Genomic DNA, 14116 nt, shown 5'->3' with positions numbered 1-14116 from the left:
TTTTTTGTAATTTTGCATAGTTGCTGTGAGTTATGGTTTATGTCGGTTCCCTGAATTGCTAACTTTTATCTAAGAATGTCTTTGAACCTATTCACTTTTTTTCGACTGCTCAGAACTATTGTAAATTGTGGGGATTCGATATTAAGTAAAGCAAATATTTTAGTTGTACAATTGTTGTTTAACTTTCCCAAGCATTAAGACACAATGATATTGAGTGTACCTAAATAAAAATACTAGTTTTTGCGAACCAATAAGATTCAGTAGAATAGCCAGTATATTATTCCAGTATTTCCTAAAATTACCTCTGATATACATATGTACATAGTACATTGGTCTATGGTAATATATTTTTTATAACCTGGCAATACACTCCCAATAATATAGTCTTTAAAACCAGAAGCAGGTTTGTTTAACGAGGAAATTACAAGAAATAGTTTTAACATAAAAATCAGCTAAGATTTATCAAGAAAGAACGCGGCAAAATCGTGTTCTGTCAAACAATAACATGTCTTGTCACAATGACGTTCGAGAAAAGAAGCCTCCAAGGCTTGGAGGCTTCTTTTCTTTTGGAGGCTGAATGGCGAGGTGTCTATGGTCGCTCGTTTCTGCTGCCCTCTATGTAACTACCGGCAGCTAACAATAGTAAATATCAGAATGTTAAATTATCGGTGTACTCACATCCTTAGTAACACAAAACCAATAGATTCCGCGTAACGGCGCGTGTAGTTGGATTTATCAAAACGATTAATATTTTGATAACAAAATGTTCAGTAGATGGCGCCTGCGATCAGCTGATGATCGCGTTTATTGCTGCAGTAACTGCCATAATGACACCCCGCGCCACCACTACCCGGGTAATTGAAAACGTGCATTTGTTTACACGAAATATTATTTACATGAAGGTAGAAAAATATTTTTCATCCCACCATCTCGGAAATATTAGTTATACCCTTTGATATCTGAGCGCAAAAGTCGTTTTTATCCTCTAGAGCGGCAAAGTGATTTGAATTTAGAACATCGTGTGCAATAATCCATTTGTGACAATCTTGATAACACTTTTCAAGCAAATACATATTAAACAAATAAAATACTGCTTAAAATAATTATTCAATTAATTAAGTAATTTTTATTATTGTTTTTACAGAGATTTTTAACCTCGTTTTATTTTTAAACTGAGTTTTCAAAAAATGAACTTTAATAGGTACTATAGGTACTTCTTTTTAATTTGATACTCATACGTGCGCGCCATTTTCTTTTTTTGAGTTTAGAAATTTCCTCGATGAGGTGGGATGAAAAGTTACGTGTTGCACTCTTGTATAACAAATAACTATTGTGGACAGGTAAAAAATTTATTTAGTGACGTCAATGACGGTAAAACATAAAATATAATGTGAAATACGACTACAAGTGATATGGTGTGGTGATCCTCTGGTTCCCGGTATCCAGTGAGTACCTAACTATTAACTATTTCATCTCTGGACTAAAACAAAAACAGAAACTCGAATCATATTCGTACCGATATGTTCTAGCTATGTTATATATACCCGCAAAGATTTTGACTATCAGAATGCTAGTTGCGGACTTACCTACCGAGTTAAGAATATGTATACTCCCATAGATGGTCACCCATCCACGACCCGACTGCGATGAGCAATGTCATTCATTTATTAGTTATTTATTTTGTGTTGTTGTGAAGGTAATAAACGACGACGGTGTAATTATAGCTGAAGAGTCCATATCGTTATCAATATGACGGCACGGCAGAAAATAATCACAATACTCCAATAAAATATAAGTTACTAAAAATACGCGCACTCAAATCTCCTAATGACACAATATTACATCCATATTCGTCTGAAAAACTAGTCATACACAGCACTCATTCCTCACAGCAGCAAATTAAATTAGGTATGTAATCAGCTGCCTCTTGTGGGGTAATTGACGGAGTTGGGGGAACTGGGCTCCTCCCCTGGGGGATTAAGTGATATTTGACCTTCAGATGTGATCTGCTGTTAGCGTAGTCTATGTACCTAGGTTTTCGTACCCCTAGCGGATGTTCGAGGCTTTAACAAACCAACATAATATAGTACCCTGTATCTACAATATAGTATTAAAACGTGTACTAGTGTTATTATTGTAGAACTAAGTTTAGATTTCTCATGTAGCTCGGATATGTTGTTATATTCATGTACTCGGAATAATTAATTGAAGTTTATACAAGCGTTTGTTACTCGCGGGAATAGGAACCACAAAACGAAGTACAGAAAGAATCCTGTATGTATTCAATTATGTTATTCTGCAAAATAAACAGGATGAGTGTTTTCAAGTTAACCTAATGAAAACTGTGCGTACCTATGTAGAAAACGTATGTTTAAATATATAAGAAGATCTTTGCTTGATCTTTCATGTACCGGTATGTTACTAAATGCCAAAAATCTTCAGCCGCACAAAATATATTTAGCGACATGATCAAACTACGAAATAGGTTCATGTAAATAGTTAACAAAATTGTTGTAGAAGCCAACGTTTCTCTCGCAGTTACCTAGGCAGAGGCACTAATCTTATTCGGGTGTAAATTGTTTGCGTAAAATTTTATGTTAATGCCCTCGTTATTATTATGTAGGTTCGGGAATAGGGCTTACGCCTACAAGATAGGCACTGTAATAACATCACTTTCAATTTTATTATGAAGTGATTTACTCACTCTTTACTAAAGTGCTGCTAAGAGTGAAGTCTGCGTGATTTATTATTTGCGTTTTGACTTTTGAAAGTAGAAGTGGGTTATGGATTGGATGTTTAGTTTTGGTCTCGAGTTTGCGTAAATCGAGACACCATTTAGACTGATATGTTATTCATGATCATCAAAGCTTCTGTTTATAGTTGTTACAGAACAAAATCTATACATATAAGATAACTTTGTAAGAAGTTCGAGTGAAGATACTGACATGAAGGAAATATAAAAAATCAAACTATCTACCTAATAAAATTCTAACCGATGTTGAAGCAACGTTAAACAGTAACATCCAATCCCCAGAGACGCGCTCTGTAGTAATTTCACGTGATACTTCAGGGAAAATCTGTAAGCATTACGTAACACCATGATTGACTTACAGTTCGCTAAACAAGGAGATCATGGTAGATATTTTATTTACATGCTAAGCCAGGGGCTCCAAACTTTAGGGTCCTTTTCACACGTGGGAGCCTGCACAGTTAATATCATTAATCTTCGTTGGAAATTCATAACCAACTAAACTCACGCCGGTCCCTGCGGGGTAGGCAGGGATGTATTAAAGTGGTGCCTTCAAATAAATATGTAATGAATTTGTCCGTCCGGCCGTGTCGCCCTAGAGACCGCGATTTGTTGTGACTAATCACTGAATTGCTCGATGTTATGTTACCTGTAATATCTACTTCCACGGTGTGCGGTAGTTATGAGGGTGTCTCGTTTTGTTGGAATTTACGGATATTTTTGTCGTACATAAGGACATAAGCAATATGTCCGAAAATGGCAGCGATGTGGTGAAATGAAAACTTGTGCTTTTTTTTGGTAATTACCTACTTATTACGTCTCGTAAATGTAAAAAAAACTTATAAGTTATTCGGATACACTACTTTGCTATGTTATTACTGTCTTTTGTAACAGACTTAAATTTTTAAAACTTACAAACTAAAATTAGGTAATACATGTAAACTCTTGACTAGCTACAATATAGACAGTAGAGCTTGTTTGCCGACAGGTCAGGAACTAAGTGGTATGTCTTGTACCGACGGCTAGACCAAACACTGCTAATCACCTTCCATAGTTTATTACTGTAAACACTTATACGTACTAAATTGTTGCCCTGTTCATATTGGCAATAAGCGATTGTTCTGAGGTCTCAGGTTCTATTCCACGTTGGATAAAGTGGCATAGTGATGTTTTTATCAGCAATTTTAGCTCTAATTCGATCTGTAACTAACAATTTTGTGCACACTGTTAAGTGAAAGATTATCTATCATTCTTATTAGCCAGTACTGCGGATTTCAATAATCTATTTATCTCTGGATTTACTTACTAAAGATAGAATTTTGACATACGAACCGCATACGAGTAAACTCAAATTCTGCTGTTAGTAAATAACAAGATTGCTGTTAGCGAATGTATTAGCATATTTTTTAAGAATATCACAAGTCACCTCATCTAGTCTGTGTTATCTTACTACTTGACTGGACACGATACTGCGGCCGGGTTGAAACTTGAGCTAAGAGCAGAAAAGTTACAGAAGGTGACTCGAGGTCCGCGTATTCTTTACTGAATAGAGTTTACATCCTAACTAATATTATAAATGTGAAAGTAACTCTGTCTGTCTGTCTGTCAGTCTGTCTTTTCTTCACGCCTAAACTACTGAACCGATTTGTGTGAAATTTGGTACAGACATAGTTTGGAACTTGAGAAAGGACATAGGATAGTTTTTATTTCAAAAAAAAAAAAAAAATATTCCGGACATATAGCGCCATCTATTGGTCAAACCAAAAATATGCCGGAAGTCACTATTCCATGCGAACGAAGTCGCGGGCAAAAGCTAGTTTGTTTATAAATGCTGGAGACTTAAACGCGATATGTCACTATAAAATGTTGATACCTTTTTCTTGAAATGAAATGCGTGGAGTGAAATTCTATGAATTAAATTAAGACAAGTTGTCTAAGTGGCTTATTTTTCCAATAATTTTTTTACGATATTCCATACCAGATTTACGTAGAGGTATTATTGTGTTTTGTCCTGATTATGCCTTCTTTACGTACTTGCATTGCGTACTATAGTTCGGCCATTCAGAGAATGCGTTCCTGACACGTCGCGATTGAACTGACGACGTAACTTTGCAATGGCGTTGCAGTTACGATAAAAATATTTTTGCTGGTTGTTTACCGTTTTAACAATTGAGGAGCATTAAAACAACATTATTATATCAATAATCAATGAATGTAGTTACGTCGTCAGTTCAATCGCGACGTGTCAGGAACGCATTCTCTGAATGGCCGAACTATAGTGGCGAGTACTCGCCGCCAGCTGACTCGACATTTTCCTTCAATTCAATTTCGCTCTACTTGTGTTAATTACTCGGCCGAGATGCTTAAGGCTCTTATTTTGTGTTTACATCAAAATATCAAGAGATTTTTCCTTTAAAACTTTAATTATTATTTATACATTCAAATCAGTTTTTCTTTTTACGATTTTTGTGCTTTAAATAGACCTTTTGAGACGGCTGAACAGGTTCGTAAGTGGATTTAAAAAATATTAATATAATTATAATATATGTGGAATTTCATAAAAGTCGCGGTGGCCTAGTGGGTAAAGAACCAACCTCTCGAGTATGAGGGTGTGGGTTCGATTCCAGGTCAGGCAAGTACCAATGCAACTTTTCTAAGTTTGAAATCACCAACCCGCATTGAGCAAGCGTGGTGATTAATGCTCAATCCTTCTCCGTGTGAGAGGAGGCCTGTGCCCAGCAGTGGGACGATAAAAAGGCTGTAACAGTGGAATTTCATAAAATTACAAAAATGTATTAATAATAAAAAAGATGATCGACTGTCATACAATATAGACTATATCATATAATATTATATGATATCGATTCTAAATTGAACAGGCCAGTGTAAATATGCTTAAACAATACAGTGGCTGAAACAATTATCCATAAACTTTGGTTTACCAATACTGCAATATTAATTTCACGAACAATTTGATAATACACGTTATTATATAACAATTAGGTTACGTTTATGACGAAAATTGCCAATTTTCAAAGATTGAAGTTGATTTCATAGAATTTGGTTGTAGTAGTATGGACTTAGTTGTAGTATGTACTTATGTACGGTAGACCGCACATCAGTGGTAACTGTCATGCACCTTAACTCAATAGTAATAAGTACGATTTTCCTATAAAACTGTTACCACTGACCTGACGTTGACTGTACCAAGGTAAACGAAATCAAATAATTTATTTATTTTTCAATATTTTTGACACTTTGCAAATTAAGCTTTTCTCTATAGAATTATTGTTTTTTTTTCCCGGAAATCCTGCATACAAACTAGAGTGGTTTATTTTAATTTTTAAAGAAGGCAAAAAGTCGTGATTGTCGTATTCGACTCGCATAGGTACGGCATACGACAAATTGAGGGCACTCCGGATCACTTACTTTCAAAGCTTCTGAAAAATACTCCTCTAACGAAAAGATAAACTGTTCTAAATATATTAAAGTTATCAGATAAACATTAATGGACCTCTCGCGTCCATCTTACCTTCCCGGGCTGCACCTTAACTCGAGAAAAATCTCATTTGCTTTAATATAAAATTAAAAACTTATCTGTTTTCCACCGTCTCTCGTCTCGCACTCTTAATTATTCGACTTGGAGTAAACGTTTTCAATAGTTTTATTTTATTACAAGAAAAGTTTATTGAAATACTTATTTGTTTGAACTTCCTCTTTATTCTAGTTTTATTTTAGTGTCATTGTTTCTTTCTTTCTTTCTTTTATTATTGTTTCGCGTTTTATTTGGCTTCGTTGGAGCTTTTATTTCAGTTTTGTATTATTATGTATTTGTATTGAAATAAGTCCAATGACTATTACTTTAAGTAGATATGTATGAGATGCTTTATATGTCATGTAAATTGCGATTACATGTGTTCGAATAACACATGAAAGGGATAAGTATGAAGCAAATTGTTCTGGTAAATCAGAACAACCCATTACTTTGTGATATGTTCTATTAATAGCGTGAAGTCGATGACAACCAAGTAATATGCGAAATAATTCAATTAACTCATTTAATTTAGTCAACAGCTGCAGTAATTGGTATCTATTCATCGTATTACCTGCTGAACACACACATACACACATACCTGAGTACAATAAGTACACTCTACTATGTTTCCCGGTATTCCTAGTATTGATAATTATGGAAGTTGAGTTATCAACGCTACGATTGAATATTATTGTATGTTCATAGCAAATTGTAATCAGTTAAGAGGATTTCTTGTTAATTGATGATTAATTTACATAAAAGCAGTTGTCATTTATTCACTAGTTTCCTCTGACTATACCTATATTTTGAAACCAGTGTTAAGTTGTGTTGTGTAGCTGACCACAAAATAATTTAAAGAGCTTGAGTAATCTGATCTGAGCACTCAGCTAAAGTCAGCTTTATTTGATTCCACTGGAAACTGACCGGGTAGTTGGGAAAAAGGCGAAGTTAGAATCAATACACTAGAGTAAAACAACCAGCTATCATCTGCCTAGCCTTTTCCTAAATATATTGGGGTCCGCTTCCAGTGTAACCGGATGCAGCTGAGTACCAGTGTTTTACATGGAGCGACGGCCCTATCTGGTCTCCTCAACCCAGTTACCCGGTAACCCAATACCCTTAGGTAAGCCGGACTTCTTTTCCTTTCGTGTCGATGACATGTCATATATTGAGACTACACTATGTCGGCCCAAAATGCCGCCACAGCGAGAGCACGGCCGGATGCGTTATTAAGCGTTATGCACGTGCATTAAGTCCTCCTGCGAGCAAGTATCAGGGCACAGTGGACTTCTGACTACCCGAAACGACTGCCAAAGTTGTTCAAATTACTTCAATAGGCCCACCTTGTTCTATAAATAACACAGGTACGTTTAAATGATTAAGTACCATCGATTTTGAAAATCATTAGTATTGAATGAATTCAGCAATCCGAACGTTTCAGTGTGTATGTGCGTCTGTCAGCAGTAATTAAGTGTTGTGTAAGGTGGCCGGGAAACAAGCCGGAACTTTAATTTCCCGCGCAAACGCCGCCATTGACTGGCCCAATTACCTGCTAACAATATAGTTTCATGTTAGTTCAATGCGATGGTTTTGGTTATTTTATTGCTAACTAGAAATATTCAGCTTTTGTTTGGGAAACATATTTTAGTTTTGATCAATATTGAAATTTGATCTTCGAATACGATACGTTTACGTATATTACATTGAGGTAACTTGTGTGTGTATGTACATTATGTTTGTTACTTCTTCACGCGCCAATGGATATCGAAATTTGATGAAACTTAACAGTAATTTAACGTTACACCTCAGAATAACACACATGCTACTTTTATCCGTAGACCCCTCGAAAGCGGGTGAAACCACGGAAAACCGCTAGTCATTTCATTACGAAGAATTAAAGTACAAAAATGACCAAAACATAAAAGTGAAATAAAATAATTTGAATTATGGTTCTCCTCAAGATTAGTCTATGCCGTGTCTATTTCCATAGAGTTGCGCGTCAGTGCGACCTTCACGACGAGACGTCTAGTGGTAGGCAGCGCTCCAGCCATGAGCCACTCTAATTAGGTCACGGTTAAGACTTCTGACAACAAGAAGATGATCAGCAGAAGATCAACTAATTCTGTTTTAAGTTTTGATGATTTTTTTTAGTTCAGGTGATAGCTCGTGGGATTATTAGCCCCTCCAAATGAGGTAAATAATATGGTTTTATACCTAAACCACAGCCTGAGCTATGCGGTATAGTCGCTGGTTAAAATTAACAAATTTGGAACGTTATATTTTTCCTATGCAACTTCAAACTTTGTTTTTTTTTTAATTCGATATCTTTTTTATATGTATCGGTTTCATTTTAAAACAATTTCATATACATTTTTGAGTTCTTTGAAATCGGTTAGCGATACCCACTGATATCATAAATGTGAAATTGAGATTGTTTGTTACCTACTCTTTCACGTTAAAACGGCTTAACCGACATGAAATGCGGGAGGATAAATTATACCATTACATACATACATACCATAGATAAATTATCCAGGTACAAGACATAGTGTAGATGAAGTTACGGGAGAAGACTTGTTTACCACATACTAGTTGTTTTCCCGCGGTTTCACCTGCGCCCGGGAGGAACTTCTGCCCGCAACGGATAACATACCTCTATAGCCTATGTTGCTAGTTTTTTCAAATTGGTTCTGTAGTTTCAGAGCCTTTAGGATACAAACAAGTTTCCTTTTTATTATATTAGTATAGATAGATAATAGTGCCTACACCTTCTGTGTGTGCTGTTTATTATATTAGTATAGATAAATAAATAGTACCTACACCTTCTGTGTGTGCTGTTTTGTGACGACACGTAAGATGAAAAGTCTCAGCCAGTTAGAAACACGTTCAGACAGTGTATACATAGGTATTTTGCATATACTAAATATGTGGTTAGTTTAACTTTTCTTGAAGAGATGGAAAAACACTGTCTCAAGGTTAGGCTAGATTACTATTCTTTTAACCGAAATAATAAAAAGTGGTTAGCCGTTTTGCCAGTCTTTAGATTTTTTATATTATGTTTTGTGACACTTGGACTTTTTAAATCAGTTGAAAAAACATGACAACATTTTTTGAGGTAAGTAAATATAATATGTGAAAATCCAAGTATTATATATGCATGCATGTATATTAATTTCAGTGTGCCTATAACTGCACGTTTGTTAGCAAATATCTAACTACCCGCATATCAAAATAATGTTAGAATTTTTAAATAAACAGCTACCGTAAATATTTGTGGGAATGCACAACTAACGTAATTTACGTGTAAATAACTCTCGATATGAAATGCTTGCTATTTCTAATATTTCATGAGTTTGAACACGAAAACACACATACTCGTCGGGTTAAACATTGTTTTATTACAGTGTGTTGAATCAATATGTTCAATACTGTTTTATTTATTGGTTCACTAGCTAATAAAACATTGAAACGGAAATTCGCATAATAAGAACAAAAAAAAACGGTCCAAAAAAAAACTGAGAGAGCATAAATACCGTAAAAGTAATTAAATACGTGATTAATTTATCATTGCAAATAATCCCGAAAATGTTATAAAAACAGTCATCCTCACAAAATCGTCCTCCCAAACACACAAGCTAGCTAAGTTAGCATTTTACAAGCGCAGCTTAACGTTCTCAAGTTACACACGCTGAAGCACTAGACAAACTTAGATCGAACCAATCCGCTAAGTAACCGCTTTCAGATCCACTTCAGTCGACGAAAACATACCCTAAATCACATTTTGTTCACTAATTACATTATTAAAATCAATTTTATGCATTTGTAGCGACAAGAGAAAACATTTTCTGTATGTTTTTTTGTTTGTACCCTAAAAACTCCGAAACTATTGAATCGATTTGAAAAATTCTTTAGTCAGTAGCTCCCACAGGGAACGGGTGAAACCGCGGGAAAAGGCTACTATATTGATCTTCAACCGTCTTAATTTCCCGAAAAGTGAAAAGACAGACACGTTATAATTAATGTTGCATTTGTATTGTTTTATGCATATAACAGTAAATCAAACAAAGCTAAACTTATAATGTTTTGAATATAAATTATTGTAATTTCAATTATGCGTAATTTAATTTTACGGCTAATTAGTTACTAATTCAACTATTGATCTTCGCTAACCGCACAATTCGATTTAAAACAACCACAATAATTCATATTATTATAACAGTATTAGTATATTCAAATTAGATTGAATTGCTTGCAATTTTTGCTACGCGTAGTAGTTTCGTAGCGTATTCGTAGCGATCGTAGTCCCGGGATAATACCGCGTAGCACTCCCGTAGCGTTCACTCTTTACGTGGCGCTGTTGTGTTAAATAAAAGTTCCTTTGTCTTTAAAATTTATGGTAAAGTGATCGTGATAAGTATTGGTTATGTTCAGAAATATATTGATAAGTAGTTTACGTAACCAGTAAATAAGAAGAAAAGTTTTTGCAACCTCTAAACCACGCTTTTTGCCTACGTAATTTAATTTAAAGTTCTCATCCTAAATGATCTCTCAAATGCATTTTCAAGCGACTTGTCCAAGCCGGTTATCAAAAACCTAGCTGCTTAAAAATGTAAGTACAAAAGCAAACACTTTAACATTGCCATAGCGGGAATGTAGGACAGTTGTGCATAATGCAATCCGCCAATAGCAGCACTCGCCAAGTCTCCCGTCTCCGCCTGTAAAGGCGACCGTTCGTCATTCACGTGTCCCATATATTTCGGGTGCATTTCTGGCAAAATTCATTATTTCTAACGTTTACTTTCCGGGGGTTTCTCGAGAGCTCTTTTATGTTAAGTGTACGCTGAAGTATGAAGGAAATGCATAGAGAAGCACTTGTGATGCGATGCGCTGCTCCCGGCGCCTGTTTGTGTTCAGATTGCCTCGCAAATATTGTATTAATGTGTAGCTTTCATAAAACTCGAATGTGTGCTGAATTTTGGTAGAATAATAATGCTATAATTATATTATACTTTTGGGTCATTCCAGTTAGTTTTGATACCAATTCAATAGTGTTACATTCATTTAGTAAAAAGAAATACGATTCGTGTTAGAAAGTACCCTATCTAAGCCATAAATATTAATAAAAAATATTCCGAATAATTGAAATATCTTATCCGAGTACCTGTTCTCACGCCAAAAACTTGGCGAGTAAAAATAATGAATCACAAGAAAAAGTTTTCCATACTAAACCGGGCATAAGCTCGACGAACTAAAACTTAGCTTTTACACTCTGATTAACGAGCAGGGGAATCTAATTTAAAGAGTAACGCTTTCAACGTTGGTTTAGCTACAAACAAACGTGAAACAATAAAGGCCTGGGTATCTGGTATCAGGGCATCAGGGGCGCGGCTGATGCCCGATACGCGCACTGTACCCAGCATTTACCATTACTGGGGGCGGGCCGCCACGCTACAACTTAGCCGCTATCTCTCTGTCTACAAGTTTTCTTTTCAAAAGGTTACTTTGTGAACTCGAAGGGGAAATTTTTAATTAGATCACGTACCTACTCGCTTTTGTTAGTTTTTAAGTAATACGATAGTAGCTTGAGGTAGTACCTTGAGGCTTTTGTTTGCAATGGTTTGTCATTACGGCTACGGTGAGGGTTCGCTCGATCAGGGTTTCCCATACGATGGGATTATTGTGAGATTCTTTTATAAGAAAAACCTTTCAGGAGCATTCGAAACGATTTTTGCTTGTCAGCTCAATTTGTTACTGCTATGCTAGAGTGAGTTTGTTTGTATGTGGTTGGTAGACAATTCTATCAGTATTTCTTGGTTTCCTGGTTACGTGATAGTGACTGGACTATACTATGAACAGTACACTCACTTTATTAACACGTTTTGTTTGTACAGCAAGCTCTAGTTTAATCTAAAACCTGTGTCGGCCACAGACACAGCAACTCATACGTAGATAGGTAACAAAATATTGACGCAGCGTATCCAGGAATGCGGGTAGACTCAAGAGGTCATGGAGAATGCTCGGCGGAGGCTCGGAGGCACTCGGAGGCTCACGGCTGCATAGTTGGCACTCTGCCTGCATTCCTCCCAGCCGAGCCGATATTGTTGCCTCATTTTATGAACTCCTGGTACTTTTCGCTCATTCACTTGAAAGGATTGAGAGTTATCTTCACGGTACGTTTGACCATTTTATTACTCGGTTTAAAAAATGAGGTTGTTCAAGAGGTAGTTAAGTGATAGATCTAAGGTGTGACATGCAATGAATATTGAGTGTTATTGAAAAATGTTACAAATCTAAATATTTTTTTAAAATATGCGACATGTAACTTAAAAACTTTTATGTTTTAAATCAAATTCAAACAAAATAACTAAGCAAAAGCGAACAGCTTCTAAATTAATTGAATTAAAAAAAGTTAAACGTTTCGTGATGAAATAAATCCTTAGCTAAGTTTCTGTAAGGAGCAGATAATACCGGTGCTTTGAAAAATGTACGAGTATGCAAATGTCGGAGTGAACACAACTTGGAAACTTCCAGATAACTTGATAAGGACAGTCTTCGTTCTTTGTTTTGTTTACACAAATATATTTCTAAAGGTCAACAGTATGCGAATAAAGTAAATATTCAAAGTAAATAAGCATAGGTACTGTTTGTAGAAAGAAAATAATAGCCAAATCCAACTTAAGAATACCTTTTTTTGGACATCCAAATCTACTAGATAAATAGCGGATAACAATTAAAAAAATATATCTGATTTCAAGGAATTGTTAGGTCTGAAGCATAGTACAGAGGTATGTTATCAGCATACATGCACATGTTCTCATATACTTATAAAATATCCCTCAAAGGAAATATAACCAAAACTAATAAGGATAAGCAATTAAAGTTTTAATTATCAGTTTGTTAATTTGAAAGCGATTAATTGGGAATACTACGGTATAATTAATTGAGATCACTACGTCTACACAGCAATGTGAAGCAACATTGCTGTGTTTCAGGCATTTTGACTGATATTTGCTTTTGATTACACGCCGGTCCAGTTTTCATTACGAGATGTCTGAATATTGCAAAATTACTATCTATTGAGCTAGTCGTCAGTTTATGTACGAAACTAGGTACTTGTTGAATATTCAGTATTTGATACAAGTAGTTTTATTCATTGAGATTGTTTTATAGGTGAATTGAACGTGAATGAGGTCGGAAAACGTGTAAAAATCGTATTGCAATTTTCAACCTTTTGTAAATTAACACGCTTATCAAAATTGTGATTGAATTTCACTCTACAAATTAGTTAAAATCTTGTTGAAATTTTCAAAATTGTACTTTGCAGGAAAATCTCAACAACAGAAAATTTCTTAACAACGAGGAATAAACAGTAAAACCAACAGTTAGTAATTATGTGCGCACGTAAAGCGTCAACTTTTGAATATATACTTATATACGGTTATTCTTTGTAACTGTTATTCCAATTTAACTTCACTGAAAGAACTGTTCATCTACCTGTGTACAGTCGGCGCGAGAAATAAGTGCACACTTATTTTTTATTTATATTTCGTTATGTACTATTCGAGTTATATAGTTTTTTCTCAAATGTGATTATGTTTAGCTCATATATCTTCTTCTGATAGTGGTTTTGTGCGACACCGGTATATTTATAGGTATTAAAGTAAATAGTTTAATTAATCACACTAGAATCGAGAGCTTCTAAAGATACCTCACCTTACCACACATTCCAAATTCCAAGCTGCGATGTTTAACGGAGAAATTCCACGAGGAATATTTTATTCGACACGATACTTCAACATACTGACTTAGTAGTGCTAGACTAACTAGGGACA

Source organism: Helicoverpa zea, chromosome 1, assembly GCF_022581195.2.
Source record: "Helicoverpa zea isolate HzStark_Cry1AcR chromosome 1, ilHelZeax1.1, whole genome shotgun sequence".
NCBI lineage: Eukaryota > Metazoa > Arthropoda > Insecta > Lepidoptera > Noctuidae > Helicoverpa > Helicoverpa zea.
This window is presented reverse-complemented; position numbering follows the sequence as displayed.